The sequence below is a fragment of the Stenella coeruleoalba genome (genome assembly GCF_951394435.1).
Source record: "Stenella coeruleoalba genome assembly, chromosome: 21".
NCBI classification, from domain to species: domain Eukaryota; kingdom Metazoa; phylum Chordata; class Mammalia; order Artiodactyla; family Delphinidae; genus Stenella; species Stenella coeruleoalba.
The window spans coordinates 23,253,097-23,272,887 of NC_137167.1; the positions used below are offsets into that span (position 1 = coordinate 23,253,097).

Here is a 19,791-nt window from a genome sequence, read left to right on the forward strand (position 1 = left end):
TGAATATCACTAATTATTAGAGAAATGCAAATCAAAACTACAATTAGGTATCACCTCATGCCAGTTAGAATGGGCATCATCAGAAAATCTACAAACAACAAATGCTGGAGAGGGTGTGGAGAAAAGGGAATCTTCCTGCACTGTTGGTGGGAATGTAAATTGATACAGCCACTATGGAGAACAGCATGGAGGTTCCTTATAAAACTAAAAATAGAATTACCATATGACCCAGCAATCCCACTACTGGGCATATACCCAGAGAAAACGATAATTCAAAAAGACACATGCACCCCAGTGGTCATTGCAGCACTATTTACAATAGCCAGGTCATGGAAGCAACCTAAATGCCCATCGACAGACGAATGGATAAAGAAGATGTGGTGCATATATACAATGGAATATTACTCAGCCGTAAAAAGGAACGAAATTCGGTCATTTGTCGAGACGTGGATGGATCTAGAGACTGTCATACAGAGTGAAGTAAGTCAGAAAGAGAATAACAAATATCGTATATTAACACATATATGTGGAATCTAGAAAAATGGTACAGATGAACCAGTTCACAGGGCAGAAACAGAGACACATGTAGAGAACAAATATATGGACACCAAGGGGGGAAACTGGCAGGGTGTGTGTGTGTGTGATGAATTGGGAGATTGGAATTGACATATATACTCTAATATGTATAAAATGGATAACTAATGAGAACCTGCTGTATAAAAAGATAAATAAAATTCTAAAATTCAATAAATAAATAAATATTTTTTTTAAAAAATGAAAATAAAACAGTAAAAAAGAAAAGAGAGATAACTAATAAGAACCTGCTGTACAAAAAAATAAATAAAATTAAATTAAAAAAAAGAGACACATGCACCCCAATGTTCATTGCAGCAGTATTCACAATAGCCAGGTCATGGCAGCAACCTAAATGCCCATCGACAGACGAATGGATAATGAAGATGTGGTACATATATACAATGGAATATTACTCAGCCATAAAAAGAACAAAACTGGGTCATTTGTAGAGAAGTGTATGGACCTAGAGACTGTCATACAGAGTAAAGTAAGTCAGAAGGAGAAAAACAAATATCGTATATTAACACATATATGTGGAATCTAGAAAAATGATACAGATGAACCGATTTGCAAGGCAGAAACAGAGGCACAGATGTAGAGAACAAACGTATGGACACCAAGGAGGAGAGCGGGGGGCGGGGTGGGATGAACTGGGAGATTGGGATGGACATATATACACTAATATGTATGAAATAGATAACTAATAAGAACCTGCTGCATAAAAAATAAAATTCAAGAATAAAAAAATTAAAGAAAAGAAAGCAAAAACTAAAAGCAAATATACCATACTAATGTTAGATATTAATAATAGCAGAAATTGGGTGTGGGGTTTATGGAAATTCTGCAATTTTTCTGTAAATCTAAAACTGTTCTAAAAAATAAATTTTAGGACTTCCCTGGTGGTGCAGTGGTTAAGAATCTGCCTGCCAATGCAGGGGACACAGATTTGAGCCCTGGTCCAGGAAGATCCCACATGCCACGGAGCAACTAAGCCCATGCGCCACAACTATTGAGCCTGTGCTCTAGAGTCCGCGAGCCACAACTACTGAGCCCATGTGCCACAACTACTGAAGTCTGTGTGCCTAGAGCCTGTGCTCTGCAACAAGAGAAGCCACCGCAATGAGAAGCCCACGCACCGCAATGAAGAGTAGCCCCCGCTCACCACAACTAGAAAAAGCCCACGTGCAGCAACGAAGACCCAACGCAGACATAAATAAATATTTTTAAAAATAGAGATTATTTTAAATAAATAAATAAACTTTAAAAAAATCTCATATAAAGAAGCAATTAATGAGTATGCAGCCAAAATAGTAGGGGTAAAAACTTATTATAGAGGTCGGAAAAGATTGATAAAATGTTTAGATTTCTCCTAGTTTTTGTGAAGTGTATGGTGTTATAAAGTTTTAAAATTTGAAATTTATTTTTATTTCTTGTTTCAATCTATTGAAACTTTCTCTTTTGTATTCAACTTTGTAATTTTCTTAATGAGGCCCCCTAAATTACATAAACTTCCAGTTCCACAAAACCTGGATCCATGCTCGTTTGATCATGTGTGAATAGTTAGAAAAGTATGTCCAGTTCAACAACTGAGTACGTACTGTGTGTAAATAGCATGCTAGGACTTGCATAGGCGTGTGGGGTGGTGGTGGTTTATGAAAATAGGATACAGTGCCTGCTCTCCAGACACTTACAGTTTCATGGGGGAGACGGTTATATGTCTAACGTAGATGTCTACTGATGCCAACCCTTTCTTTAACCATCCACCTCCCAAGGTCTGGAAGTAAAAGCACATTGGCCATTATTACTTACTTTATTTATTTTAGCTGTGCCGGGTCTTAGTTGCATCACGCAGGATCTTCATTGCGGCATGCGGGATTTTTTAGTTGCGGCATACAAACTCTTAGTTGTGGCATGCATGCGAGATGTAGTTCCCCGACCAGGGATCAATCCTGGGCCCCCTGCATTGGGAGCGCATAGTCTTACCCACTGGACCACCAGGGAAGTCCCAGCCATTTTTTTTTAATTGTTCATACATTTAAAAAAAATTTTTATTGGAATATAGTTGCTTTACAATCCAGCCATTATTAACTGATGTGGCTTAGTTCAGAGGACCATGCTCAAAAGCAACAGATGTAGACGATTAATAATCATCACAACTTCACAGGGGGCAACTGCAAGTGAGGGCTTTGGAGACAAGGCCATTGTCAACCTGCCCCTCAGCTTGTCTCCAAAGGATGACTTTGACTCACTTTAGCTTCTCTAGAAGATTGATGTAGATTTAGATCTAGCTGGAATTAGCCACAAAATTCTAATCAAGTCAAAATGTAATGGGGGTGAGAACAACTGAGAAGACTCAAGCTTCTGTTAGGAAATTCGTTGCACTGAAACATCCAGTTGGCTCTTGGTCACTCAGGTAGAGAGTCTTTTGGAAGAAATAAAGTAGAAAAGAGGTTTGAGACTGGATTCCTACTTCTACGCGAGTCACAAAATGGAACCCCCAGCTGTGGAGTCTGGAACTTTCATTTAATGAGAAGACTGAGGCCAGAGGATGGCAGTCCTTGTGACACCCTTCTAAGGTCCGTACTCTTAATCTCGTTTTACAGAGGATGGAATGGGGCTTTATGCAGGTTGGCCCAATCCCAAAGCCTGTGTTCTCAACTTCTGTGCAATACTGCCACCCATCATGTCTATATCTGATGGTCACAGGACAACCCCATAAACTGTGAAAGTTTTTGAAATGATTACAGAGCAAAGGCTTTTTAAAAAGTCTTTGTGACCACCTAGAAGAGTGGGATAGGGAGGGTGGGAGGGAGATGCAAGAGGGAGGGGATATGGGGATATATGTATATGTATAGCTGATTCACTTTGTTATACAGCAGAAACTAATACAACACTGTAAAGCAATTATACTCCAATCAAGATGTTAAAAAGAAGTGTTAGTGCCGAAAAGGACCTGAGAAATTATTTCTTCTAGCCCCCTTAATTCCTGAGGGGAAACCTGGACTTCTGGGGAGTGAAGTTGCTTCCCAGCGTCACAGAGTAGCTTCTGCCAGCGGGCTAGGAATCGAGATGCAATCCCCGGTTGTGTGCCGGTCCCGGTCTAGAGCCTGAATTAAGGGCTAGAACCCAGGGACAGGCATGCTCATTAGGAGAAAAGTGTCCCTGGAGAGGGAAGGGATAAGAGGAGGCAGCCAATGACAACTGTGACATGTTATGGGTGGAATTGAGGGCCCCCCCCCATTTATACGTTGAAGTATTAACCCCTAGGACCTCAGAATGTGACCTTATCTGGAGATAGAGTCTTTATAGAGGTAATCATGTTAAAGTGGGGTCATTATTGTGGACCCTAATCCAGTTGGACTGGTGTCCTTATATGGAGAAATCTGGACACAGGCACATATGGAGGGAGAGCCACACAAAGAGACATAGGGAGAGGACGGCTCTAGAGAGAGGCCTGGAACAGAGTCTCCCCACACAGCCTTCAGAGGGAACCAACTCTGCTCTCACCTTGATTTTGAACATCTAGCCTCCAGAACTGTAAGACGATACTTTTCTGTTGCTTAAGACACCCAGTTTGTGGCACTTGGTTATGGTTGCCCCAGCAAACTAATGCACCACAGACCTTGGGAAGCATCTGAGGAGGCACCGTGGCTGAAGGACCGGCAGGAGAAGTCAGGGGGCAAAGGAGGGGCTGAAATGATGAAATTATGGGTGCGGAGAAGGAGACACAGGCAGAGATCTAAATCCAGGATTAGCAAGTGGAAACCCATACAAACGAAAGTGGAGTCCATTTTTTTCTTTTAAGTGGAGAGTCAAGATCTAGCAGATCTAGATGAGAAGGGAGCCTAGGAGAAGTGAGCTGTTATAGAGGCCACCGGGGTGTGGGCTGCCTCACCATCAGCTTCTGGAGCAGTGAGAGAAGCCCAGGGGGAAGTCCTTAGGAGATTATCGTGGAGTCAGCTGCAGTCCGCTTTGAGGTCTCCGTGAGCACAAGTTCACCAGAATGTTAAGTACAAGTACACTTGCACGGCCTGACTATTATGGACGTGCTCTGGAGGCCGACTGCCTGAGTTCCCAGTGACTTTTGCCCTCACTAGCATTCAACCTCTCTGGGCCTCAGTTTCTGAATCTGAAAAGGGAATAATGACTGCACCCACCTCATAGGGTTATGATGAAGATTCAATAAAATAATGTGTGTGAAATGTTTCAGTAAAAGTTATCTGTCATTATTAGAGGTGTTTATTACAACAATAATTCTTCTCCTACCTCCAATTCCAAGCAGTACTAGATAAGTGCCCTCCACGCACTGCGGGGCACAAGCGCCACTGTAACTGGGACCACCGGTATTAGAGGTTAAGGATACTGGCAGGCCACAGGTGCTAAGAGGAAAAATAACATTTGGGCTCCGAGCCTGAAAAAAATTGCGTTGGCTTCTGAAAGCCCCAAATCGGCATCGCATGCTCGCAGACAGAAGTCCTCACAATAGCACAGCCAGGACTGAGCAGTGGACAGGCCACAAGAATTGTCAGGTGAACACCGCCCTTGAGCGATGTCGAGCATGCGCTCTGCTCCACCTATACCTGGGCTCATCTGTCCGGGTTGCTTCACGTCCAGGGCTCTGCAGAAATCCAGACGAGAGCCTTCCCAGCCAGGGAGTGTGGCGAAACTCTATGTGGGGGCTGTAGTGAAATCAGGTTAAAAGGGGTTACGCACGTCGCTGCCAACGAAAATAGGAAAGGAAAGTCCTCGGGCCCCCAGGGCCCCTCCCTGCAAAAGCCCCCTCCCGCCAAGGAGTCAGCGGGGCACGCGGTTGCGGGTGGAAAACGCAAAACGGCGTTTCCCGGCCGCCGCAGCACCGCAGCCTTCCGGGCTGAGCCACCACAATTTACCCCTTGCCCTTCCTCGGACTCATTACGAAATCCACGGCAGTTCGGACGACTAGAGATACGTGTGCCCCGGGACACTCCGTGCCCTCCCGGCACGCGCGCGACCAGACGGGAAGGCGAGCACGCGGCGGGCGGGGCGGGGCGGGGCCTGAGGGCGGGGCGGGCGCGGCACGAGCACCCGCCGCAGCCTGGCTCCAAGGCGGCGGGGCGTGGGGCGTAGCCAGCCACGCAGTGGCGGCGGCCCCCTTAAATAGGATCCGAAGTCGGCTCGGGGTCAGCAGTGGGCTGCGGTGACAGCCGGCGGTGCACGGCCGAGCCTGTGGAGGAGGTGAGTGCTCCTGCCGCGGGGAGCCGCATCCGTGCCCGCTGCGGCGCCGGCGTCTCGGCGGGGCGCGGGGCTGAGGCTGCCCTGCCGGCCCGAGCCCAGGAGGTTGCGGCCGCAGCGGAGGCACGCGAACAGGGCCTCGGCTCGCAGGGACGTTCCGCTTTTCCGGCCTCTGCCGCGCAGCTCCTCGGGTTCCCGCCGCAGCGGAGGCCTCCGGGCCGCCCTAGCCGCCGCCGCTTCCCGTGCCGGAGCCGGGGATGCCGGCCCGCAGCTCCCCTCGGGCGGCGCGGGTTTGGGGCTGGTGCACAGCGTGGTGCGTGTGACGCGCGCCGCCGGACCGGGTCCTTGTTTGTGTGGCGGCGGGGACCGGCCCGGCGGGAAGCCGGACCCGGAGCTGCAGATACCAGGCGATGATCCGGCGGGGCCGTGACGGTGCTCTCTGGGCCGCGGCCTCCTTCCTGCCCCCGTGGCGTGGTTTCAGGCGCTCTCGGACCGCGCGTGGAAGCATCGGAGCAGGCGGTCTCCCAGCCTCGGCGTGACGGTGGCCCCTGCGCGCAGCGCCCGCGGGAGGGTCAAAGGCAGCATCAAAAGTCTGTTGCCACCATGTGGAAATTCTCGCGGTGCTTGCAGAGGAGTGCCCATATCCGCTGCACATGGCCGTGATGGAGTCATTTAAAGAGCCTGGCATGTTTTGAAATTAGGAAGCAAAAATCATGTTATCTATTACCTTGTAGCCTAGACGGTGACTTGAATGAACAAAGAGCCTGGCATGTTTTGAAATTAGGAAGCAAAAATCATGTTATCTATTACCGTGTAGCCTAGACGGTGACTTGAATGAACACGTGCACGAGAACCGAGAGACCAGACTCCTTCCCCACCCCACTCACTTTCAAGGTTATGGAGCTTAACTAAGACCGTTATAAAAGTGCCCTTGCCTTTGAAAGTTCAGACTTTTAAGCTTCTTGTTGATGCAGGAATATACAGAGTGCCCTAACTGTTAATATTCTTACTTTTATTTTTGACCTTTGCTTAGCATAAGAGAAACTGGTTAAATTTCAGTTTCTGACACAGATTTCACCTGTGATTATCTCAGTGTAAACAATTATTTGCTTAACACTTAACAAACAAAAAGCCAGTCAAAACCGCTGGTTTGATGCAGTTTTCAGATGGAGGTGGCAGGTTAGATTGGCTTAAAACTTAAAGTCTGAGTTGACAGTCTGGTTGGGTGGGCTTGAGAAGGTGGGACTTTCACCTTCGCTTGCCATCAGGGTAGAGCCAGTCCTGGGAGACTTTTTTTCTTATTCTGACTCAACTGGGAGAATCCCTTCCTAGTATGAAACTTGACTCCTCATTTGGAAAAGACTGCATTAGACCAAAGTCTTTCACAGCTAAAATTCTGTGACTAGAAAAAGCAAACCCTGAAGAGTAGCACACGTCATACCTCCCTCCCCCACTTAAAATAAGATAGACGCATCATAGACCATGTGTTACAGATTTCTGTTTTCTGCATTTGCTGTAGAATGAAAAGGCTTTTATTAAATCGCCCTTCTCTCACAATTATAAGCATGTTGACCTATTTCCTTCCCGTCTCTGTTATGCATAGTTTGGCAGTATTTTTATTATCGTTGTGAGCAGCCTGACTAAAAAGAATCTCTGGGCTTTTAAATTTGGGGCATTTAAGAGATAGATACTTGTGACAAAGGCAGGTAGAGACAGGTGTCTGTTTATATCACAAAGGTCAAGTGTTCATAACTGTCTCTGCTTCTGGTTGAGCTTTGGAATAGCTGACAGTGTACCGCATGCCACAGTGTCCTGCTTGATATCCAGGGCTGGTTACATCTTTGGTTTTTGATGTAGCTGTCTTGTGGAAGTTTGGAGGAGGGCCTGGGGAAAGATCATGTTTTGTCATTACAGCTGGGGATTTCTCCTCTCTCCCTTCAAGTTTCACTTTCCTGGAAAGAGGGAGACTGTAGGAATAGTAGTAATTTCTAGATGTGATACTCAGTAACCTTGGGGGAATAGATAATTTTTTAAGGTAGGTTGCTGAATTTATTGTGCAAATTTGCCACCTATGTCCATTATTCTTTTGCATTTACTATCTGTTATAACCAAATTCTGTCAGTGTTGACAGAATTAATCACGTTTTGTGAACAGTATTGTTTGGATGATGCAATGTGTTAGACTCCCTGTCTTAGAAAATACAAAAGAACATCCTTTAAGGCAGCTCAGAGCTGTAGTTATCCTAAGTCCTCTTCAAGCTCTGCTGTCTGACAGGCCGTGGCCAGTCAGGAGGGAGATCAAAGATGCCAGAGTTTTTATTGAAGGTTATCGGTCCAACTTGATGTGCAGACAAACACATTAGAGTCACTTTGCTTTGACACTCCTGCCTGGAGGCCAAGTCTCAGGGAACAGAGAAGGTGCCAGGGGTTGAGTTTGAGTTTCAACTTTCTAGTACTTAAAGGAGCTTTGGAGAGCTTTTAAACAAGCACAAGCCCCGAAGTCATAGCTGTACGTGATGAACTAGAAGGTAGAGGCAAACTTACCAGTGCTTGTGTCCACAACTCCATGCCATTTCCTCACCCTTTCCTCATCTAAAATGCTGAATGCCAGCTCTTAAGAAATCCTAGTTTGTGTAAGCTCGAGGTGATACATAATTTGTACCACAGTGACAAGAGAAAAGGGTCACATAATTTGAGTTCGGTTCATTTTTCTGCTTTCTCACATCCTAACATTTAGGATTTCTTAACTGTGTTGGAGGCAACACAGTTATTAGTCATAACTTTTGTGGAATCAAGAGGGAAGGAGAAATATGACAGAGCCTTCTCTGAAATTTGGCCGGCTTGGAGGGGTGGCACTTTCTTTGGCCAAAAACTTAGCTGGGGGTGAGGACTCTGTTTCCCTGCTGCAGAAGAATACATGTGGCTGGAGGCCAGCGTCTTGTCTCTAGAATCTAAGATTTCAGGCCTGGTGCCTCCACGTAGTTTTCAAGTTCTAAATAAAATTTGAAAGCTGTCTAATATCTAAGTCAAAACTATTTGCCTCAGAAAATCTGTATGTATAAATAAAATTATATGTTTATATAAATACAGTATACAATAAGACATCATTTTTATAATATATACATTTAATGTTGTAATAGGAATCTATGCTTGTTATAGAAAATTTGTGAACTATAAAAAATAAATCTGGGAGTTCCCTGGTGGCCTACTGGTTAGGATTCTGGGCTTTCACTGCTGTGGCCCGGGTTCAGTCCGTGGTGGGGGAACTGAGATCCTGCAAGCTGCATGGTATGGCCAAAAAAAACCCCCAAAAACAAAAACCTCTCTTCAAGAGATTGAATATTAGTAACATTTTCATGTATTTCCTTTTGGTATTTTTCCAGATTTTTTTAAGCTTAAGTGTATATTTTTAATAGAAGATAAAACTTTTGATCAATTTTAATCACGTAAGTTATATCGTGAACAATTTTTTTCATGTTACATACTATTGAAAAAAATGAGTTTTGAAGGTGACTGCCTTCTATGGTTTACGGGATGCGCCATAATTTATTCACCTTTCCCCTATCGTTGGATATTTAGGAACAGCTGTCTATTTCAGAGCAGTTCACCAAGCTTCTTACGTATTTCAGTATATCTTTTTTTTAAGTTTGGGCAAGTTCTGCTTTAAAATTGTTGAAATTGACAATGATTTGGAAATTATTTTTATTAGTGTATGGTTTTAATGGACTTTTGGGTTCATGTGTTCTAGTCAAAAGCTGTTCAAATAAGGATTTCATGCTTTGGAAAGGTAAGTGAAAAGAAGTTAGGGCATCACAGGAGGAAATGTGGGCTGCCTTTTGCACCATTTCCTCATTCTAGAGGGACTTCTGATAAATGTATTATCTGTCCATTTGCACACTTATTTGGCCGCTGTAGAAGTTGGCACTTTCCCCACAGGTTTGTTGTGGGAAAAATATCCATATACGTAAGGCCAAAATGCCCTGAGTACCATTTATTCTTTTGTTAACCAGAGTAAAGAGAAAGTTCCTGCAGGAGCTCGTTTCTCCCTCCAGGCTCAGCTGTCAACTGCAGAGCAAGGCAGTGTCAGCTGAGTGGACAGGATGGGGGGTGATGACAGCTCATAGAGCCAGGCACTGTTCTTGGTGCTTCAGATCTGTTAACACATTAATCCTCCCACCTACCCTGTAAGGTAGGTCCTACTTTTATCCATATTTTACGGAAGGTAAAGGAGCAGGTGCAGGGATTAAGTCTCCCAAACCAGGGTTTGAACCTCGGCAGTTTGGCTTCAGGGCCGGAGCGCCTAATGGCTTGGCTCTGCTTCTTGAACTTGAAGGGTTCTTAGTCCGGGGGGGCCTGGAAAGTTCTAGGTTATCCAGCAAGACTGAGGACAGAGCTGGTTCTTCTTCCGTATCATTGCTCCTTGGTCATCCCCTGTCTCATTCACACGCTGTCTTTACTACCAGCGGGCTGAAACGACAACAGATTTTGATTCAGCTCCATTCGGCGAGTGATGAGATCACTTGTTACACAGCTGTGACGTTCTAGAAAACTAAAGAGTAAAAGGCTTTGCGTGCCCTGGAAGTTAGTCTTGTTCTAGATCGCGCTGGAGACTTTTAATAGACAAGAGAATAGAATTGTGGATTTGCAGGGTTTGAAGGCACAGAGGTATAGTCCAGTGGTTATGGCCTCCTTTCCCCAGGACAATTTTAGGCAGAACCCCAATATATGAAATAAATAAAAGCAGGGCTGCCATGGTTTAAGGAGGGAGGGGTGGGAATCCCAGATCACAGAGACTCGAGACGCGGCTGCTTCCTCACCTCTGAGACACTCCAGCGCACCCCAGGTTCCCTGGGTCCCTGAGCCTAACTCACTCATCGCCCGATGCAGTACCTGGTGCAGGAGAGGAGGTGACTTACCAAGGTTACACACACTGTGTTCCCCTCGGGCCGTGACACACATGGCGTTTGTCCCTGGGCCCTATGCCTGTTCGAGGAACAGCTGGACCTTGGGGTCATCCTTGACTTGTGCCCCAAGATCCTGCCAGTCAGCAGGTCCTGCTTATTCTGTACCGTGCTGCCCAGCACACACACATTTCTTCCTTTCTTTGTCCATGTCACTGCCCTGATCCAGAGTCTGTCACCTCCAGTTTAGACAGCAAAAGTCCTTAGTTAAAAAAAGAAGGGGAGGATGATGACTCTTCCTAACACAGAGTTCGGATCGAATCCCTCCTCCGCCCGGAAACCTTCCAGGGCCCCTCTGGAAGGCCCCAAGTCTTCACGTAGCTTGGCTCTCGGGGGCTTCTGGGGTCTGGTTCCAACCTGCTGTTTCCCATGAGTCTCCCAAACCACCACGAGCTGGGACTTTTTTTTGTTTGTTTTGTTTTGTTTTTTTTGCGGTACGCGGGCCTCTCACTGCTGTGGCCTCTCCCGTTGGCGGAGCACAGGCTCCGGACGCGCAGGCTCAGCGGCCACGGCTCATGGGCCCAGCCGCTCCGCGGCATGTGGGATCCTCCCGGACCGGGGCACGAACCCGTGTCCCCTGCATCGGCAGGCAGACTCCCAACCACTGCGCCACCAGGGAAGCCCAAGCTGAGACTTTTGGAAAGAGACTCTGGTGGCACAGGGTTGAACCAAGGCCTCTGCACCCATTGCTCTGTCTTCCACCCAACTCACCGTCCCGTGGCGCGGACGAGCCTCCCGGGCCTGTGTGCCCACCGTCCCCCGTCTGCAGTGACGTTCTTCATCCCACCCTCGTTGCCCATCGCTCCACTCTTCAGAGGCACTTTCCCCAGAGGGACCGTCGCCGTCCTCAGACTCCACATCACTCACTGAAACCCTCGGCTGACAGCAACTGGTGGTTAAAATGATGAAACACTCCCATTCCGGTTAGAAGACAGCTGCTACCCCAAGAGCCCTCACCCCTAATTCAGAAACTGTAGAGTTAGCGCCTGGCCGGGGAGGCTCTCCTGAACCCTGTTCTGGTGGTTGGCCTCCTTCTTTTCCAGTTGCTTGGTGCCAGGCTGTACTGGTTACCCCGCGTTTTGAGCGCCCCCCAGCGCCCTTCCTTTGCCTCTTCGTACGCGCATAGCTCACTTCCGCACTAGGTCCCCCAGCCACGCCCTGAGCTCTGTGCATTTAGGAGACCTAGTCACCGTTGTTTCTGTTTTCAGCAGCGTTTAACGCAGGGCCTCGCTGCCAGTAAGTGCTTAGTGTTATCTGATGATTGATTGAGACCAGGAGACATTCAGATGGACAGATGTCTCATAGACGGTGTCACTGACAAGAATGTACATTTCATCGTTCCAGGTTTGTATGTTATGATCCTGTGCAAGGCTTAGATCTTGTAGCTGAGATCAAGGCGTTGAAAATCTCCGGAGGCGCCCCAGGCTGAGTAGCTGGCAGGGACCTTGCTGTCACACCATCCAACCAACCAGCTCACCGGGGAGGGACCCGCAATGCAGAGGGTATGCCCAGCAGCCCAAGCAGGCTAGATGCCGGAGGCGGTGCCGGGCTGTGTTTCCCCTCCTGGCATGAGTCAGAGAATAGCACGTCAGACTCCAGGGCCTCTCTGCAGGGCACGCAGGGACTCTAGCTGAGGTCCCGGGACAGACCGCCTCCGATGAGCCAGGCCCTTAGCCTGCCGGGGCCCTTGCCTAGAGTCTCCTCCCTCCAGAGCAGCCCGCTCAGTCCGCTTGGCCTCGGCACTAGCCCGGGTGCCTGTGACGTGTGCTGTACTGCCCTCCCCGGCACGCTTCTTTCCATCACAGGGCGACGCGGAGTATTTTTGTCTCCCCCTGGATAGAAAGTCCGTGTGCAGCTTGGGCCGGCACTGTTACCCTGCGTCCTGGGCGCCGCAGGCTTTTGCAGGCGCTCCGGTTAGCAGTTGTATTTACCGCTGCCCGTAGTCGGGAACTGACAGAGACTCTAGCCAGGCAGGTGACAGAGAGGAGGTGGGGCGCTGGTCTCCAAGATGGGGTGCATGTGCCCCAGGTTGGGGAGACCATCTATAAGGGTGCAGGTGGATGTATTAGAACTTCTGTAGATATTTATTTTTTAGCGTTCTTTTTAAATTCATAATTGTATGTTTCATAATGTTCAGAAAATATTTGTACATGTATACAGTTTATAAATAAGTGCATCTACATATCAGGGATACATTTACTTATGATTTTTGATGCATTGTCAGAAGTTTAGAGAGCCAGAAAATTAACTCCTTCTCTGCCACCAGTAGGGCAAGACCCCTCCAAATGCCATTGTTAAAAGAAAGGAATTTGTTAGTTAAGGGGGGATAGACACTGCTTTGTGACACTGGGTTGTGATTCGTGTCAAATTAGCCTCTGACTTTAGGAGAGCCAGGTTAAATCTGGAAGATGTTTTGCCTTTGGCCAAAACTTGACAATGTAGAAAGAAGCATCTTTAGGACAAGGATTTCATTTTTTTCTGTTTTATTCATTCACTCCTGTGCGTCAGGCAGTGCTTGATGTAGAGTGGGTGCTGCCTAAATATTCTCAGTGTGTACATATGTACCTTTTTCTTGCAGGACAATTAAATATCATGCTGGGTTGGCCACTTCAAGTCAATATTTGAGTTGGCTGTCTTTGTTTAAACCTTTGGTCAGTGGCAGGTTACAGCATCTGTGCCCGTTTTACTCCTCTTAACTAAGTTCTCAAAGCTGTAGGATCGTAGAGCTAAAAGGATCGTAGAGCTAAAACGGGCCTCAGAAGTGTCACTTGAATGATAAGAAGTTTGGGATTTCCTTTTAAATTGTTTTTTAAGAATGAAACAATGCTGACAAGATGTTGATCATTATTGAAACTGAAGCTGGGGTTATTATGGGTACATGGTGGCTTCTTATACTACCCTGTATACTTTTGAATAGATTTGGAAATTTTCATAATAAAAATTTAAACAAAACATAAAGGGAAAATAAAGACCCCCAACTAGCGTCACCTGTTCCGAGGAGGTACGGCCAGATGGAACAATCTCTTTTTTTTCCCTTCCTTCTTTTAAACACTGGGTCATTATTCTATAATCCTCTGTAACTGGTTAGATTCGTTTTGTCTTTAGCTTCCCCAGGGCTAATCACCTCTTATAGTTACCTGAACTCTGGGTGTAACCCTCGCTCACCGAGGCCTCCCTCATCCCTTCTCACACAGTGAGCCAAATCCTGCTTGAACCTTTTCTCTGTTTCTCCTGTCGCTTTCCTGCCGCACCACTGACGGTGTCCCCAGAGCTGAGATCTGTCAACGCTCAAAAGTGGATTTCTTCCAAGTTTGGGAGTAGCTGGCCTTGCTCTCTCTCTGGGTAGAAATCTGCCTTTTATTCTGTGTTCCACTCACCCCTGCTTTGTTAGCCATTTCTCTGGTTTATCTGTCCCTTTGGAACCTTGGTCTGTTTTCAGAGGTGTAAGTATCTCTACCCAACCTTGTGTCCCCTCAGCCTGCTTATCCAGGTCACTGACATTTGCAACCTCTGGGAGCTGCAAGGGCTGGTCCTGCTTCCCTCTGGCTCCTGCACCAGCTTTGCTCAGACTGCCGCCAGGCTGCTCTCCTGGGAGAGAGGCGTGTCGGGGCCTCTGGTCTATGTCACTGTTGTCCTTAACCTACCTGCCACCCCGAGTGCTGCCAGCACAGGCCGGGCCTTGACGTTTCCCCACCCCCAGCTGCCTCTGCCTGTTCCTGTCTGGCTCTCGGCTCGCTGGACTGCCCTTCCTCTGTGCTCCAGCCCATACACAGTGCTTTCTCCCCTCTGGCTCCTGGAGCCCAGGGCCCTGCATAGTTTGGTTAACTCCTGCAGGTGCGTTAACTCCTGCAGGTGCATTAACTCCTGCAGGTGCGTTAACTCCTGCAGGTGCGTTAACTCCTGCAGGTGCATTAACTCCTGCAGGTGCGTTAACTCCTGCAGGTGCGTTAACTCCTGCAGGTGTGTTAACTCTTACAGGTTAGGGCAGACGGTGAGAGCTTAAATATATATTTTCTGGGAGGGGCTTTCACCCCATCTGTCACTTTGCTGGAAGGACAGGTTACCACCCAGGGCCCTTTCTGGAGCAGGTGGGAAATACATAAATACAGGAGGAAGTGAACTGACCTGACCTAGTTATAGCTTGTTTATCTTGAGAAACTAAAAAAAAAAAAAAAAAATACAGCAAAGTACAAAGAGTAATAAAACCATAAAACAAATATCCATAGAATTGATGGGGGCTTTTTTTCTTTTCTTTTTTTTTTTTTTTTTTTTTTGCGGTACGCGGGCCTCTCACTGTTGTGGCCTCTCCCGTTGCGGAGCACAGGCTCCGGACGCGCAGGCTCAGCGGCCATGGCTCACGGGCCCAGCCGCTCTGCGGCATGTGGGATCTTCCCGGACCGGGGCACGAATCCGTGTCCACTGCATCGGCAGGCGGACTCTCAACCACTGCGCCACCAGGGAAGCCCTGATGGTTTTTTTTAACAATGGGCTGTTTTCTTTTTATGTCCTTCCATCACCCGGAGTTTCTGGGTGGGTGGGATCCTGTTATTTAGTCCCAAGTGCCAGGACTGCCCGGCCAGCTTTTGCCTCCTTGAGCATCACCTTGGAGATGCTCTGTGGTGTTGGAGACAGAAGGGGCGGAGCTTCCCTCTGTTCCCCCTCCCTTCCTTGTCCCCCGGGGGCCTGCGCAGGCAGCAGGGGGCTGGCTCAGGTTTTGCAGCTCACGGGGCACAGCCAGTACCTGGACAGAGAGCTCCGTGCCTGTGGGTCTAGCGTTCTTTCATGATTCTGTTCTGCCCCCTCCCATAGCCACTACCGGAAGTTGCTAGCTTTGGACAGAGCATCTGAAGGGACCCCAGGACTTCGGTGCCTTCTCTGTGTGCAGCTGCTCAAACAAATGGACCTCCTCCTGGTCCTGAGGCCCTTAGAGGAGGGCCCCTGCCAGCTGGGTCCAGCCCTGGTCATTGTGAAAGACGTGGGTCCTGTTTCCTGTTCGATTGTTGTCCCCTCCTCTCGGGGAGCCTTCTGCTTCGGGGTTTACTTTGTGGTTCATTACATGCCAGGAAGGTAGAGAATCTTTTCTTCTGGATTGTTTAGTGGCCACAGGAATTTTATTTCTTCTCCAGCTATTATCGTAACAGGCTCTCCTTGTGTTGCCTGACTGCCCCATACCACGGTGTCATTCTCTGTGACATGCAGGCCCCCAGACGTAATCAGGACCCTCCGTGTGCCCAGATCAGCTGAAACAACATGCCTGTCAGACCCACTGATGAGCGGGAAGCCTCGCCTGCAGGAGCCTCTTCTGTCTTGGTTCTCGCAGAAGCCTGGGCCCAGCCTAACAAACAGCCGCCCGGTCTCCAGCCGCTGAAGCAGAGCCGGCGGACTGTGGGTCTGCTCTGTCCAGGGCCGTTCCCTTCTCTGGCTCTTCCTGAGAAACAGCCCTGCCCCGTCGTGGCTCGTATCTAGATACCACTTAACAGTAGTGAATCGCTGTTTGAAGACCAGTGGAAACATCTTGCTTCTCTTCGGAATGTTTTTTTGAATGGAAACATTTCCTCTTAAATCCATGCCACTAAAATTTCACCCTGACAGAGAGGCTTTTAGGTGACCTGCATATCTTCACCAGGCAGGGCCTGACTATAATTATCGTTTTCCCAAGTGGATGTGCCTGACAGGTCTCTGTATCTGTGTTGAAGAGAGAAGGGAGGAGAGCTGTGCTTCGTGGTTTTTTTTCTCTCTGGGGAATGCTGGACAGGTCCTGCTTCGAGCATTCCTTGCATCCCAGATGGCCACCCACCCATCCACGCCCTGGGCCTTTCTAAGGGCTCCTCACGCCAGCCCGCCATTGTGTTCCAGCCCCTGGGCAGTTTCTGTGGTTGGGAGGATTTGCTTTCCTTTCAGAGATAAAACTCACTCACAGAAGTTGGTGGCCAGCCCTGGGGTCAGGCTCTGGACTCAGCCCTTCCGCTGGCATTGGCTGTTCTATTTAAGAAAGGGGTTTGCTGTCTTGTCTTCCTCATGGGCAGCCTTGATTTGTTGTAAACTAACCTGCAATCACATGTCTGAATGGATTTCTACAAAGGAGAAGTGAGGACCCTTGCCCTTAGATGACCTTGGGGGTGACATCATACATAAGTGAAAGAGTTTGAGAAATAGGCAATGGGAAGATGGGAAAATGGACATTCTGAGGTAGCCTCTCAGTCAGTGGCTTACCATCCTGTCTGCTGGTTTGTTTCTTTCCCCTTCAGGTCCCCTGGAAGGTGCTGCTTCCTCCCAGCTCACTGCCTCATAGCAGCAGCGAGGGTGCCAAGGGAAGATGCTGAAGTTTGGAAATGGCCTGAATACCCGCTTTCTCTTTGGAGAATCACAGCTCTGTGTACACATCTTCCAGAGGCTTGCAGTAGAGAACTGGGCAGAATCACAGAGGGTCGTTCATGACTCAGGAGATGTTTAGGAAGCACCTGTTCTGGGCAGGGCACCATGTTAAGCACTGAGGGCATCTTGAGACGGTTGGGCCAGGGCTCTGGTCCATGAGGAGGGGTAGCCTCTCCCCAAGGGAAGCATACACTCGCCATAAGCGCAAAACAGGAGACGCTAAGGACCACACTAGGGCTACAACTAAAGCATTCCTGGAATTCAGAGGAAGGACTCCCGGCTTCTGACTGAGTGGGTCCTGTAAGAATTTATTCGGGAAAGCAGCCTCTGGCCTATTTGGGTAGGATTTGGACATTTTTTTTTTTTTTCTGGCTGCGTTGGGTCTTCGCTGCTGTGCGCAGGGTCCCTCTAGCCGGGGCGAGCAGGGGACACTCTCCGCTGCAGTGCGCAGGCCTCTCATTGTGGTGGCCTCTCCTGCTGCAGAGCACGGGCTCTAGGCGCGCGGGCCCCAGTGGTTGTGGCTCGCAGGCTCAGTAGTTCTGGCTCGCAGGCTCTAGAGCGCAGGCTCAGTAGTTGTGGTGCACGGGCCCAGCTGCTCCGTGGCATGTGAGATCTTCTCGGACCAGGGCTCGAACCCACATCCCCTGCACTGGCAGGCGGACTCTCAGCCACTGCGCCACCAGGGAAGCCCTGGACATCTTAAAGCAGGACCAGGGAGGAGAGCTGTAGGTGAGGGGGACTGTGGAGTGGGTTTGGAGGCACAGGGACCTTCTTCTGGGCTTTGGGGGGCTTGTACGGTGCAGCAAGGGCAGGGGTGCCTAGGAGGAATGGAGGTGGCATGCGCTGTGACACCTGCCTCCGTGGCAGCCCTGAGGCTGGGTTGGCAGGGGAGCCCGGAGGACAGGGGGAGAGGAGGGATCGCCCTTCCACTTGCGCCAGGACAAGGGCCTAGAGATGCCTCACGGCCACCTCCGCACTTCATGGCTCCACCACCATTCTCCAGACTCCAAAACTCACCTTCCAATTCCTTCTCTTTTTTCCATTTATATCCACTTAGTTACTGAATCCTGGTACATATTTTTTTTTCAGTGATTAAATTTTTTTAAATTCTGGTAAAATATGAGTAATATAAAATTTACCATTTTAACCATTGCTAAGTGTGCAATTCCGTGGCGCTAAGTGTGCAATTCCGTGGCGTTAAGTGTGCAATTCTGTGGCGTTAAGTGTGCCATTCCGTGGCGTTACGTACATTTCCAGCGTTGTATAACCATCACCACACTCTAGTCCAGAATTTCTCATCTTCCGAAGCAGAAACTGTACTGTGAAGCAGTAAACCCCCCACCCCCGTGTGTCTTTTTCTGTCTCCATGATTCACCTATTTTAGGCCCCTGGTATAAGCAGAATCGTATGGTATGCGTCCTTTTGTGTCTGGCTTCTCTCACTTGGCATAACGTTTTCAAGGTTCACCCACGTCATGGCGTGTATCAGAATTGCCGTCTTTTGTAAAGGCTGAAGAATATTCCATCGTGTGCATGTACCGCATTCTGTTTGTCTCTTCACCTGTGGGTGGACATTGGGGGTCACATCCCAGCTTTTTAAAGCCCCATGTGTCCTCGCTTTTTGTCATCCTCTGCATTGTGTCCCACCTTTGTGTAGATTTGAATCACCGTGTGCCTGGGTGCCAGCACTTGCCTCTTAAGGTCCAGTGGCCTTGCCCTCAGCCCAGCCTCTAGTCCTGTTCTTGTGTGGCGCTGGGGAGGGACTTGACCTTCCCCGCACGGTTTCCTGGTCTTTGCATTGACAGTAACAACTCCGTGCAGTGAGGACTGTTACTACACGTGCTCTTATGGGTGACTGCTTCGCACCGGCCTGACACGTGCTACGTGCTTCACTCACAGTGGCCTCACAGACATCGTAACCTCACGCTGATTTCCCCAAACATCTTCCTTCCCATCTCCCGTGCAGCTTACCCTGTCATGCGTTCCGGATTAACTTGCTCCAAATCCTTGAGCTGAGGTGGGGAGCTGCTTCTCATCCCCGGAGCCTGAAGTTACGCTCATTTTCTTAGGCCACACTCACCTCCTGCGTCCACACACAGCTCCCCCGAGACGGTGTGATGGTGTCCACAGTTTCTTTTGCACCTACTGGCACCTTGTTATTCTCTATTTTCTGTCTGTATTGTTGTTATGCAGTTTACTTCCAAGCTTCATGAATGGCGTCTGCAAGTTTTCGAAGTTTGTACCCCCAAGTGGATATTAAATCATGTACGTGTCCAATAGAAGGTGAGGTTTTCCCAAACCCTCTTTCAGTCCTCACGTTAAAGTCTTACCAAGCCTTTCACGCTACAGAGTGCTCTCTCGGGCACTTTATTTTGAACAACATCAGTAGAGGGGCACCCAGTCTTTTTTTTCATTTATTTATTTTATTTATTTATTTTTGTTTGCGTTGGGTCTTCGTTGCTGCACACGGGCTTTCTCTAGTTGCGGCGAGAGGGGGCTGCTGTTCGTTGTGGTGCGTGGGCTTCTCATTGCGGTGGCTTCTCTTGTTGTGGAGCACGGGCTCTAGGCACGCAGGCTTCAGTAGTTGTGGCTTTCGGGCTCTAGAGCGCAGGCTCAGTAGTTGTGGCGCACGGGCATAGTTGCTCCGTGGCATGTGGGATCTTCCTGGAC

The 19,791-nt window shown here is 48.6% G+C and overlaps 1 protein-coding gene across 4 annotated transcripts in view; it reads left to right on the forward strand.

The window, feature by feature from the left end:
- Positions 1–19,791, forward strand: part of ACSL1 (acyl-CoA synthetase long chain family member 1) — a 277,457-nt gene that overhangs the window by 201,014 nt on the left and 56,652 nt on the right. The window contains exon 1 of one of the 4 annotated variants that reach the window (XM_079909248.1): positions 5,649–5,790. The exons of the other annotated variants lie outside the window; for them this stretch is intronic. The gene's annotated coding sequence lies outside the window, so the exon portion shown is untranslated. Of the gene's footprint in view, positions 1–5,648; positions 5,791–19,791 lie in introns of those variants that run through there. 4 annotated transcript variants of the gene reach the window in all.